Source organism: Ascaphus truei, chromosome 1, assembly GCF_040206685.1.
Source record: "Ascaphus truei isolate aAscTru1 chromosome 1, aAscTru1.hap1, whole genome shotgun sequence".
Taxonomy (NCBI): Eukaryota; Metazoa; Chordata; class Amphibia; order Anura; family Ascaphidae; genus Ascaphus; species Ascaphus truei.
Genome location: NC_134483.1, coordinates 504,417,601 through 504,429,384, shown reverse-complemented (window position 1 = coordinate 504,429,384; position 11,784 = coordinate 504,417,601). Strand labels below are relative to the sequence as shown.

General features: G+C 43.9%; 1 long non-coding RNA gene across 1 annotated transcript; it reads left to right on the top strand.

The window, feature by feature from the left end:
• Positions 1–5,427: 5,427 nt before the first annotated feature.
• LOC142465625 (uncharacterized) lies at positions 5,428–9,748 on the top strand. The gene is made up of 2 exons (XR_012787935.1): positions 5,428–6,254; positions 9,312–9,748. It is a non-coding gene; the product is annotated as an uncharacterized LOC142465625 (long non-coding RNA).
• Positions 9,749–11,784: the final 2,036 nt, after the last annotated feature.

The following is an 11,784-nucleotide window of genomic DNA, read 5'->3' as shown; positions in this document are numbered from 1 at the left end:
GGTTAGAGAGAGGGACGTTGTCGTTTACCGTAAGCCAGGATCGGGATGCCAGAAGTGCGGAGAGTCGAGTAGCCGTGTGCCGAGTTCGGGATGCCAGAGGTACAGGAAGACGTAGCGGAAGCCGGTTTGGTACACGAGGAGGTCTGTAAAATAGAACTAGGGAGGCAGAGAATGGTAAGGACAACTGGAACTATGCTCAGCCAAAGAACCAGTGATTTTGGCAGGTATATAAAGGAGAGAGGGTCCAATAGCATTGCAGCCATAAAGGGGTGTGTAGAAGGAGCCAGCTGCAGCAGGGATAGGTCCCTCATGAGTCCCAGGAGATGAGGCATAAAGGGCAGCAATCTGACTGCATTCAATAGCAGCAACAGTTTGGTTGACTGTACCTTTAAGAGGCGGTTGCGCCTCCGTGTGGCCGCGCCTCCGTGTAGCAGCGCCCGCGGCTGCGTGCGCGGCCCCACGCCCTGATCCGAGGGCAGAAGAGGAAGAAGGATGTGCGCGCGCTCTACACAGGAACTCACGCGCTTGTCTCCGGCGTCCATGCGAGCCATGAGGATGTCAGACGGGGCAGCAGGTAAGTGGGAGACACGCCGTGAACGGCGTGGCTCCATAATCCTTACACTCTCTCCCTTTCCCCAGTATTTCTTTCCCTCCAGTATCTCTCTCTCCCTCATCCCAGTGTGTCTCTCTCCCTCAGTCTTACTCTCCCTCCCTCCAGTGCCTCTCTCTTTCTCCTTCCCATTGTCTCGCTCTCCCTCCCCCCAGTGTCTCTCCCTCCCCCACAGTCACTCTCACCCTCTCCAAGTGTCTCCCTCATCCAAGTGTCTCTCTTACTCCCCCAGTCTCTCTCCCTCTCCCCCAGTGTCTCTCTCAACCATGTGTGTCTCTCTACCTACCTCACAGTCTTTATGTCCCTCTCATGTCTCCCTCCCCTAGTGTCTCCCTCACCCTCTCCCCGTAGTGTGTTTCTCTCCCTCCCTCACCCCAGTGTCTCACTCCCTCCCTCAGTCCCCCTCTCACTCACCCAGTTTCTCCATCTCCCTCCCCCCAGTGTCTCCCTCTCCTGTGTCTCCCTTTCTCCCTCCCCAAGTATCTATCTCCCTCACCCCAGTGTGTATCTCTCCCTCCAACAGTCTCTCCCTCCCACAGTGTCTTTCTCTCTTCCTTCCCCCAGTGTATTTCCCTCCCCCCAGTGTGTCTCTCTCACTCCCTCCCCATATCTCTTTCATCCCCCCATGTCTCTTCCACCCCTCCCCTCCCTCCCTCCCCATGTCTCTTTCACCACCCCATCCCTTCCAATATCTGTCCCCCATCCCTCCCAATGTCTCTTTCACCCCTACTGCCTCCCCATGTCTCTTTCCTCCCACCCTCCCCATGTCTGTCTTTCTCCACCTCCCTCCATGTCTGTCTTTCTCCCCCTCCCTCCATGTCTGTCTTTCTCCCCCTCCCTCCATGTCTGTCTTTCTTTCTTTCTTTCTCACCCCCATGCCTGTATTTCTCTATCACCCTCTCCCTCCCCATGTCTATCTTTCTTCCCCCTCCCCCATGTCTTTCTTTTTTACCCCCCCCCCTTCCCATGTCTGTCTTTCTTCTCCCCACACCCCCATGTCTGCCTTTCTTTCTCCTCCCTCCTAAGTCGGTCTTTCTTTCTCACCCCCTCTCCCTCCCTATGTCTATAACACTCACATATCCCACCTGAAATCTCACGCTGCAGCCAGGCAGAGGAGGTGCTTCATGAGCTGCGCAGCACAGCGCCACCTAATAGCGGGAGGAGAAATTGCAGCTGCAGACTGCTTTTCTATCTGCTCCCTGAAAGGAAGGGAAAGGGAAAAGGGAAAACACTCTTGCTACTGTCTGATAGTAATTGGGGTCCTGGGGCTAATAACATATGAACAAAAGAAACCTATCAAGAAAAAATTGGTGTAGAAAAGGTGGCCCCTATTGTAGCACTCCCAATAATGTAATGATGAATGTATTAAAAATTAAACTTTTATAATATAAAATATAGGCGGACTACCCAACAGAAAGTGTATCACCTTGCCATATATGCATCTCAGCACTATACCATAATAGTGTAACGGACTGTTGTATTTAGGTATTAGGGTACAACAATAATAATGATCCTCCTTATGTCCTGTTGGACTAAATACTATAGCTCCGTTTTGTCTAAAAGCAAAAATCGCCACTGGATGGGAGTGCAGTATATGTAATGTTCTCAGTACCACTGAGTTTAGCTACTCCCAATAAGACAAAGTGATGTTCGCCACTGGCTGAGAATGTGATATCAATAATTAAAATCCTTGTGTAACAGGAATGGCATTGTTAAATACAATGTCACAAAAGCTACCATGTTTATAGCCCCTGTTGAGCAGATAACGTTTTAAATGCTCAAGTTAGACAGAGCCAAATAGTATGGCTCTATTATTGGAACTCACAGTGTTTAGATTCTAGCTACTGTTGATATAATGTAGCTAGTTGCTTTGTACTGCAGAGCCTTCAGACTTATATGTCATCTTGGCAGATATATTACTTAGGCTTCGTCCATGGTTGCTGCTTGCTGGCGGAGGCGCGCTGAGGCGCGCTCCCGCTCAGCACTGAGCCCCTACAGCCGCAATTAGAGCGGCTTTAGTAGGGGCTCGCCTTCGCTTCCGGAAATGCGCGGAAGCGCAGGTCTTACCAGAATTTAACATTTTCCCGCTTGCCGGCGCGCAGGGCCGGTCACGTGAGCGGTTCGCCCAATGAGGGCGAACCAGCTCCGTGACGTCACTGGTCCTCCCCCGGCACGCCCCCTGACGGCGCGCAGGGAAAGCAACCGCAAGGCCAGGGAAAGCACCTGCTTTCCCTGAGCCTCAGCACGCCAGCGGGGAGCTTGGCCGAGGCCTTAGTCTCTAACATTTATAAATGCTGAGGCTGCGCAGTTACAAAGAAACCTACTTTAAGCCATTAACACCAAATAACCTTTGAAGGTAAAGATATCAGCTTTTCCTTGATAAATATTATGTTTGAAGCACCCATTGATGTACACATGCTCTCTGGGATGATGGCTAGCAGCTGATCATTTTATTCAATAGTTGTGAGTTCCTAGATTTTCGAGTAACTCAATTATATAGCTTAAGAATGGCCTCCATGGCTCATCTTGCTTGTCTGTATTGCACTGTTGTTCCATGTATATGCCAAATGAGCCCACATGTAAATCGTTCCCATACAAATCGTAGCATCTGTGCGCATCAGTGTTATTTGGCATTTGGACAAAACTCTGTGTGGAATGGTTGTGCTCAACAGCTCTGCTAACTGCTCATATAGCTATGAGTTGCCGGTTAAAATACTTTCCTCCCTCGCTATGCTCAGGGGAGCACACGTGAGGCTAAATTGAGCTCTGTCTAACCTACAGCTTAATACTCTGTTGCTTCCGGGGTCACATGGTCTGAACTAACGTAACGGCGTGTGGCACCGACAGCCGTTTCGCGTCTAGTGCCGCTTTCTCAAGGTGGCAACGTCCCTCAAGGAGAAAGGGGATTTTATTCCCTAGCATTGTCATGGCAACTTCCCGATTGCTGCAGCCGCTGTATGGTAAGTTTTAAAGTAAGGCCAGGAGCACACACAGCGCTACGCGGCACCGCGTGGCTGCATGCATGCGCGTGTGTGCGCCTCTGTCTGCTGGCTGATGTTTGAAGATCCCCAGCAGACGGAATGCTACGCAGAGCAGCGGGCCGGAGGGAGTGGGCCGGAGGGAGTCGGACGAAGGGAGCGCGGGCCGGAGGGAGCAGGGGGAGCGGCCAGGGAGCGGGGGAATGGAAATTGACCAAGTTACACTGCCTTGTACATAGTGTACATACTGTATAGCTTATGAGATTTATGTAAACTCTGCACATGGGGTTAATATTTTATTGGGGAGTCATGTAACGCACACCCTCCTCCTGGAACAAAACAAAACCTACATACCGTGTGGTACAAATGAGACCGCACAGCTTGAGCAGAGTGAGACACAGGACGTGGGATAACAGTTTCCTGTCACCTGTGTGGTTTTGTCAGTGAATTCAATAAAAGCTGGTTTATGATGTTGTCATTTTATGTTGGCTTCTAATGGCCACAAACTCATAGATCTGGTGCATATTGTTTTACATCAGTATGGGGAACATATTAGAATAAGTCAGACATTGTTTATAACTTCCTTTTATAAACACAGATACCCTGCCTTTAGTTAGTATATTGTAATATCAACAGTGTAACAATACTTTTTTATAATGCATTAAAATAAATATTCTTTGTATATTTATATGTTGTGTCTTATACATTTTTTTCTGTTAACTGCTAAGTATCTCTCTCTCTCTCTCTCTCTCTCTCTCTCTCTATATATATATATATATATATATATATATATATATATATATATATATACAGTATATATATATATTTTTTTGCTTGTTGCTGCACAAGAAAATATTTATAGTACATTAACATGTGAATAGATGTTCTTTATACATTCTTATGCTGTTTTTATAAAGCAGTTCTCTTTTTTTACTGCTAAGTATATATATATAGTATAGTATTAGAGTGTGTTTCCCCGTTACTATGTTGTCCAATAAATGATTTTTAATCTTTGAATTTTGGCTGCTGGCCCCGTTTCTTCAGCTGTGCACCGCTTTACACCTTTGGATTGTTTCTCCTGCTATGACCGATCCGTGTGATGCACGCAAGGATAAGGAGCTGCTGTATGTGAGTACTGTGGGGCTTATGCAGAGAGGATAGAGAAGGGAAATAGCACCATATTTTGGAGAAAATACTTCCCAGAGAAGCTTCTCCTGCAGAGAACATGGAGAGATTCATAAAATTCTCCACAGCAGGTTTCTTTACTTTAAAAATTGCCAAACACGTGGAGAGATTGGTAAAGTCGCCATGTTAAAATAGGGTGGTATGCAGGTAGCATAGATGCACTGCAACTCGCCATTCTGCCCTATATTATAGTGAGTTCAATCTAGCCAGAAAAACTTGGCAATTTTGAATCTCATCAGAAAAATTAGGTAACGCAGCTTTCTGCATACGACCATAACTTGCTCCAATTCTGTGGCTATTTTCTTGCCGTTTTCACATTAAATAACGTTCCTCTCTGCATAAGGCCCAGTGTCTCCTCCTCATGGAGGAGTTTTTGACCCGTAACAGTGTTGCTTATTGAGAGTTCTGTCTGGTGAAGTGTTACAAGAATTTGATACACTTACAAGAAGAAATGTATCCACCTCATGGACACTTAGAACTACATCCTATCATTATATATACTTAACACTGGGTCCAGTACTTCACTTATCCAGCGTTATTTGGCTTCTCACACGCATGTGTGTTTAAACTTCAACATTTATACATGCACATGTATCTGCTATCCTGAGCACTGCTATTTGGAACTTTGTTTCTATACTATCTATATATATATATCTCTATCTGCTTGTTGCTACTCAAACTTATTATATTTGGTATTCACTAATTGCTGTCCTATTATTATATCAGTTATCCAAAGGAAGCAGTATTCAAGGTATGATATGTCCCTGATCCATATAAAGACCTGATGAATGTGTAGTGAGTCATTTGCTCACAGGCGGAAAACTAGGAATAAAGGCTAAGGCTTAAATATAAGGGGAAAAAAACAAAACCTTCATTAATGCCTGAGGGGATAGGGTACCTAACGTATAAATCCATTTGGAATCTCGCCTTAAGAGGATTTTGTTCCAGTCCCCCTTCTGATGCTCTCGGGATCATGATCTATTCCCTTGAACTTGAGTCCAGAGAGATCACCATTATGATGTAAATTCACATGTTTTGCAAATGGGGTATCTCGGTTGTTTTTAATGTCCCCTATGTGCTCCAGGACCCTCCTTCTCATTTGGCAGAACGTTTTGCCAATGTATTTTTTATTACAGGCACAGACAATTTGGTAGATCACCCCAGTTGTTCTACAATTAGTGAAATTTTGCATTTTCCTAATTCTGGTGTCGTCCGAATTGCCAAATTTGTTGGTAACGTGCATGTATTGGCACGCCCGACATCCTGACATTTGAAGTTTCCATTCTGTTTTTTTTTCTAACCAGGTGGATCGCTCCTCACGTTTGTAATGACTGTGTACTAGGAGATCTTTTAGATTGGCTGCTCTTCTACTGATTATGGATGGATTTGCCTGTAAGACTTGGCGTAGATCACAATCCTCCAATAGGAGATGCCAATGTCTCCACAACACGGTATGGATTGGCCACCATTGATTGTTGAAGGTGCCTATTGGATGAATGAGTTTATCCATTTGGGGAGGTCTCTTTCCGGTTAGGAGGGATGTGTGTGTAGTATATTTCACACAATGGTATGCCCTCTTGATACAGTTTGAACTGTATCCCCTCTCTTTAAATCTATCTCTCCTTAGTTTTGCCTGTTTTTCTAATTCCTCATCGGTAGTACAATTCATCTTAACTCGGAGGAATTGATCGATGGGAATACTGGCCACTAATGGTTTCAGGTGATGGCTGCTGGCGTGAAGCAAACTATTTGTTGCCGTTGTTTTCCTGTGCATCATGGTCTCTAGTTTGCCTCCAGCGACCCTAGTGATAACTTGGTCAAGAACGACTATTTTATCACCACCAATATCACCAATTAACTAGCTACATTATATCAACAGTAGCTAAGATCTAAGCACTGTGAGTTCCAATAATAGAGCCATATTATTTGGCACTCTGTCTAACTTAAGCATTAAAAACGTTATCTGCTCAACAGGGGCTATAAACATGGTAGCTTTTGTGACATTGTATTTAAAAATTCCATTCCTGTTACACAATGATTTAATTATTGATATCACATTCTCAGTCAGTGACGAACATCGCTTTATGTCTTATTGGGAGTAGCTAAACTCAGTGGTACTGAGAACATTACATATACTGCACTCCCATCCAGTGGCGATTTTCACTTTTAGACAAAACACGAGCTATAGTATTTAGTCCAACAGGACATAAGGAGGATCATTATTATTGTTCTACCCTAATACCTAAATACAACAGTCCGTTACCCTACTATGGTATAGTGCTGAGATGCATATATGGCAAGGTGATACACTTTCTGTTGTTAGTCCACCTATATTTTATATTATAATACTAATAAAGTTTAATTTTTAATACATTCATCATTACATTATTGGGAGTGCTACAATAGGGGCCACCTTTTGTACACCTTTTTTCTTGATAGGTTTCTTTTGTTCAGTTGTATATTTTACTCATCAGTCAGATTGTCTGTGGGGCTGGCGGGTGTGCCGGGCTTATCTGGAACACTTCTGTATTTTGGAATTAAAAGTTATGTTTTATATCCTGTCATCACTACTTCTCCCCATTAGCACTGAGTGCACCTAATTATGGCAATTCTCTCTCATTTTGGTTTGTAATAATCAGTATTCCCTTATTGCACTGTACTAGTTTTCTCTATATTTTTGGGTTGAAATGAACATCCTCTCTGTTTGCACAAGGAGGAAGATATATATTTACAAGTAGAAATATGTTATCAACTTACGTTTCGTCTTTCTTTGTGTTGTCCATGCTCGTTGGTCTCATGGGGATTTTAATTAGCTTGCTTAATGGGCAATAAAAATGAATGATTTTTTTGTGTGAATATACTGTAGCTATTTCTGTGCTGGTAGCACATTTATGGGACAATAATATGGCACAACAAAAAGGACCAAATTGTAAGGGTTCCAGTCCAGACTTTGACTGGAACCCACCCTTACCTGGCTGCTGTGGACATCATGATTGCTGGCAAGCCTCCTCCTGAACTTTGTTATTGGCTGCACCTGTTCATGGTCTTAAATAGCAGCCAGAGACTTCCAGTTGTATTCTTATTGTATTGTATTCTTTTTCCTCGTGTTTCTGGCCACCTTGGGATCTAGTTGCTGAGCTTTCCTTGTTCGTGAACCTTCCCTGTGTTTCTGGCCACCTTGGGTTCCAGTTAATGAGCCTTCCATGTTGCTGTGACTAGCCTGTTGCTCTGACTTGGCTGTCCCTGAGGCTAGCCTATGCCTGTGGCTTCCCTGTTCCAGTGGCTAGCCTGTTGCTGTGGCTAGCCTGTTCATTTGGAATCCCTTTTGCTGACCCAGGACCGTGACCCTCGCTGCCTTCCGCCTGCCCTGACCTGTCACCTGGATTCTGCACCACTGCCGCCTGCCCTGACCTTTTGCCTGCTTACCGACTACGGATACTCTAACAGGACTCTGTCCCTGGGCTTGGTCGATTAATTGGCATCCCTACCTCAGCCCTGAAGATCTGCTTCCTGATTGGAGATGAGCACCATACACAAATCCTTTAACCTTATGGTGACCAGACGTCCCAATTTTTACTCTAATGTCTCCTGTCTCGACTATCTTCGGCTATGTCGTGGTTTTGTTGGGAGCAGAGAGAAACGCAGTCTGCATCTGCAATTGTTCCTCCTGCCATTAGGCAGCACACAGTACCAGACCTGTGCATGTATAAAATGTGGTGATAGCCATTCTAGTGCCTCATTATTGATTTTACTATCAGGAGGTCTGTGAGGCAGGCAGTTTAAGCTGGTAAGTCCCGAACGGGATGCTTAAGCATCACAGGAAAGTCGTTGTGTGTGTTTGCCACAGACCACTGACGTCATAACCAGGCGACCCGGCATACGTTTCGCAATGTTAGCTTTGTCAAGGGTGACATACTCCGGCCTGTTACTGTACGCTGAAATTAGGCAGTTGTATAGTTTACTCATCAGACAGATTCTCCGTGGGGGTAGCGGATGTCGGGCTTCTCTGCAAAAGTTCCAATTCATGCACTCGTTGCTCTAGCCACGATTACCCGATTTCACCCATAAAGCAGTCTAGAGCACTCATGAGGTGCCGGTCTGTGCATATCTCAGAGTGTCCATGCGACCAGCATCTATCTAAAGGGTTGGTTCTCCAGAGTTTATGTTTTCTGCCCACCACGGAGCTCCCTAGCCTCATTTACCTTAGGAGACTATTTCATCACTACTTATACTCCTCCTTCTCTCAAGGGTTGGCTTTCTGAGTTGTCCTTATTGCTTTCCTTGGATCATCATTGCTACATTCACTCATAGGAGAATATACCTTATTTGATACTCCTGTATGTGTAGGAGGGGAGCTTAGGCATTTCACTGCTACCATGGGCATATATAGGCAGCTATCTAGCTAAATTGTATAGCCATCTCCCTTATTTCCCCCTGTAACAGGGGACTTATCCCTGTTCAAAAATGTGCCTCTAATCCAGCAGTGTGGTGGTTAACTGCTGGTAGGCAATTAACTAACACCACCTGGCTGATTACAGGTCTTAGAAAAAGCCTGTCTGTGAGACAGGAAGAGAGACGCCTGAGCACACGTGAGCTGAACAAGGAGACAGGCGTCTTGAGCCTGCCAGAAGAGACTGCACGCTGCCAGCAAGACACAGGGGAAAGTACTTCTAAACCTAGATCCTGACATTGCCTTATCGCACAACGGTGTGGACACCAGGAGAACAAAAACTCCTTCCTCTACAAGAAAACAGATAAGGCTTTTCTTATAAGACTGTTATCTAGGTCTTTATGTATATATAAATGTCCCTATGACTTGGGCCGGTGAATCGTAACCACACAGTTAAAGAGAGCTGGACTACAAGTGTACAGTATATATACTCCAAAGTGGAGCAGATTTTGTTTGCTGATTTACATGTTTGCTGTGTTTAAAGTGACAGGCGCAATAAAGACTTATTTTAATTTCACCTTAAAACAGTCTCCATTGCGTACCTCTGAACACGTCTCTTACACCCCCACTCTGTGTTAAACTCTATTGTAGCACTAATCATCTGCATGTGACTATAGATGCCTGCTGGCTGACATCTAGCTCCACATAGCTACTTTGTTTCCTCTCTGTGTCACATCACAGACTGACTACTAAACAAGGAGCGTACTTGCCTTGTACACACGGACCTGTGTTAATTTTTTATATATTTATTGCGGTATATACTTTATCATAAACTCCCCCCTCCCTTTTTTTTTCTAATTTTAGTATTAAAAGTGTTATGTTTTATATCCTGTCATCACTACTCCTTACCACTTGTACTGAGTGCACCTAATTAGTGGCACTCTCCCTAACTCTGGTTTGTAATATTCCTCCTAGTGTATGCAGAATTGTACGGGAAGAATCAATAGCTACTGAGTTTCGGCATTGAGAAGCTTAGAATTTAATGTTTCAGATCATCATCATTTCTTTTTTTAAGTAAATACAGGCCCCCACTTAAGGGGATCACAATACTTTACAGTCAGTTTGAGAACAACTAAAATGAAATACAATTATTTTGTTACACAAGAGTCAAACAGGAAAAGCCACAGTTATAATAATAAATGGTTGCATTAAAAGGAACAAAGATTATATACATTCATTTTGCAGACATACAGTATCATGGACAGTTAGAAATAATTATGGGCATAAGTAAAATTTACAGACCTGATTAAAATTGTGTGTTGGAGGATAGGCCTGCAATGTACTGTTAGAAGAGGCCCTGCCTCCAGGAGCTTACAATCTATAAGGCCGGGTAAGTTGAAACATTGGGTACAGGGGACGAGAGCGCTTGTGATTTTCAGAGTGCAATAAAGTAGCTGTAACATTTACAAACATCAGCGAATGGCAGCAAACCGCCACACCCTTTGGGGTGACTCAGGTGTTATGTCCGAAAGATTCTTTATTAGAAATGTTGGGGGGGGGGGGGGGCGACTCTTTTTTTTTTTTTTTAAACATGTGTCTGTCCTTTCTTGATGAAATTAACCCCGTCCGTGCTGGTTTAGTGGACAGGGGCAGTAAAAAGGGAACATGGTATGGGGAGCCACCTTGGGGGAGACTCGGGTGGTCTCGTATCAAAAAGAGTCCTTTCTAAAGAAATTAACCCTGTACACACTGGTTTAGTCGACAGGGGCAGTGAAGGTGGAGCATGGTGGGGAGACCTCTTTGGGAAGCCACCTTGGGGAGACTTGTGTGGTCTTATGTGAAGAACAGGAATATCAAGCAAGAAGAAGTCATTGGAATTTTATTAGATGGTTCCCCTACTATGCTTGTTAGACCTATTTACTGTTCTGGGTATGGGCATATGCATCTTTATTTTTAGCACACAGGAGCAATTTCAAAATGCACACAAGTCTTTCCTTACTTTAAGCCACACTCCTGCAGCGGAGACTGATCTTTACACCCAATGTACGCTGTTGAAAGGTCCATGGATTCTTTGGGCATGTTAAAATACGGGGTCAGACACTACAGGAGTTCTTAATTTTTTCTTTATCCCAAAAAATATAGAAACTTTATGGAAAAAGCTACATTAAAAAAAACTTTTACATTTAACCTGCATAATCTGTTTAATAATTCCGAACTGTGGTGTTACAACCATCCAGACACTAAGCCCTATTTCAGGGTCTGAATGGGAGCAACGCCAAGTTTAGCCATAATTTAACAAACGTACTGTACTGTTACCTCCCAGTGTTACCTTAACGGACTCATCAGCTCATTTGCACATTTGCACATTATGTAACCTCAGTTACGTTACAGACTTCAGTGAATATCCTGTTAGCATTAACAAGATGTGCACATTATGTTTATTGCCCTAGCAAAGTTTAGTAAATCCCCCCCAAATTTTTTTTCAATTATCAAAGTGTTACAAAATTGAGATTATAGGAAGAAAGATGTCATCAGCAATAAAGTAACGGGTTCTTTACGTTAAGGGTTGTGTGAACCTGTCCCAAAGTGAATATCTACAAAAAAGTGGATAACTGAATGTT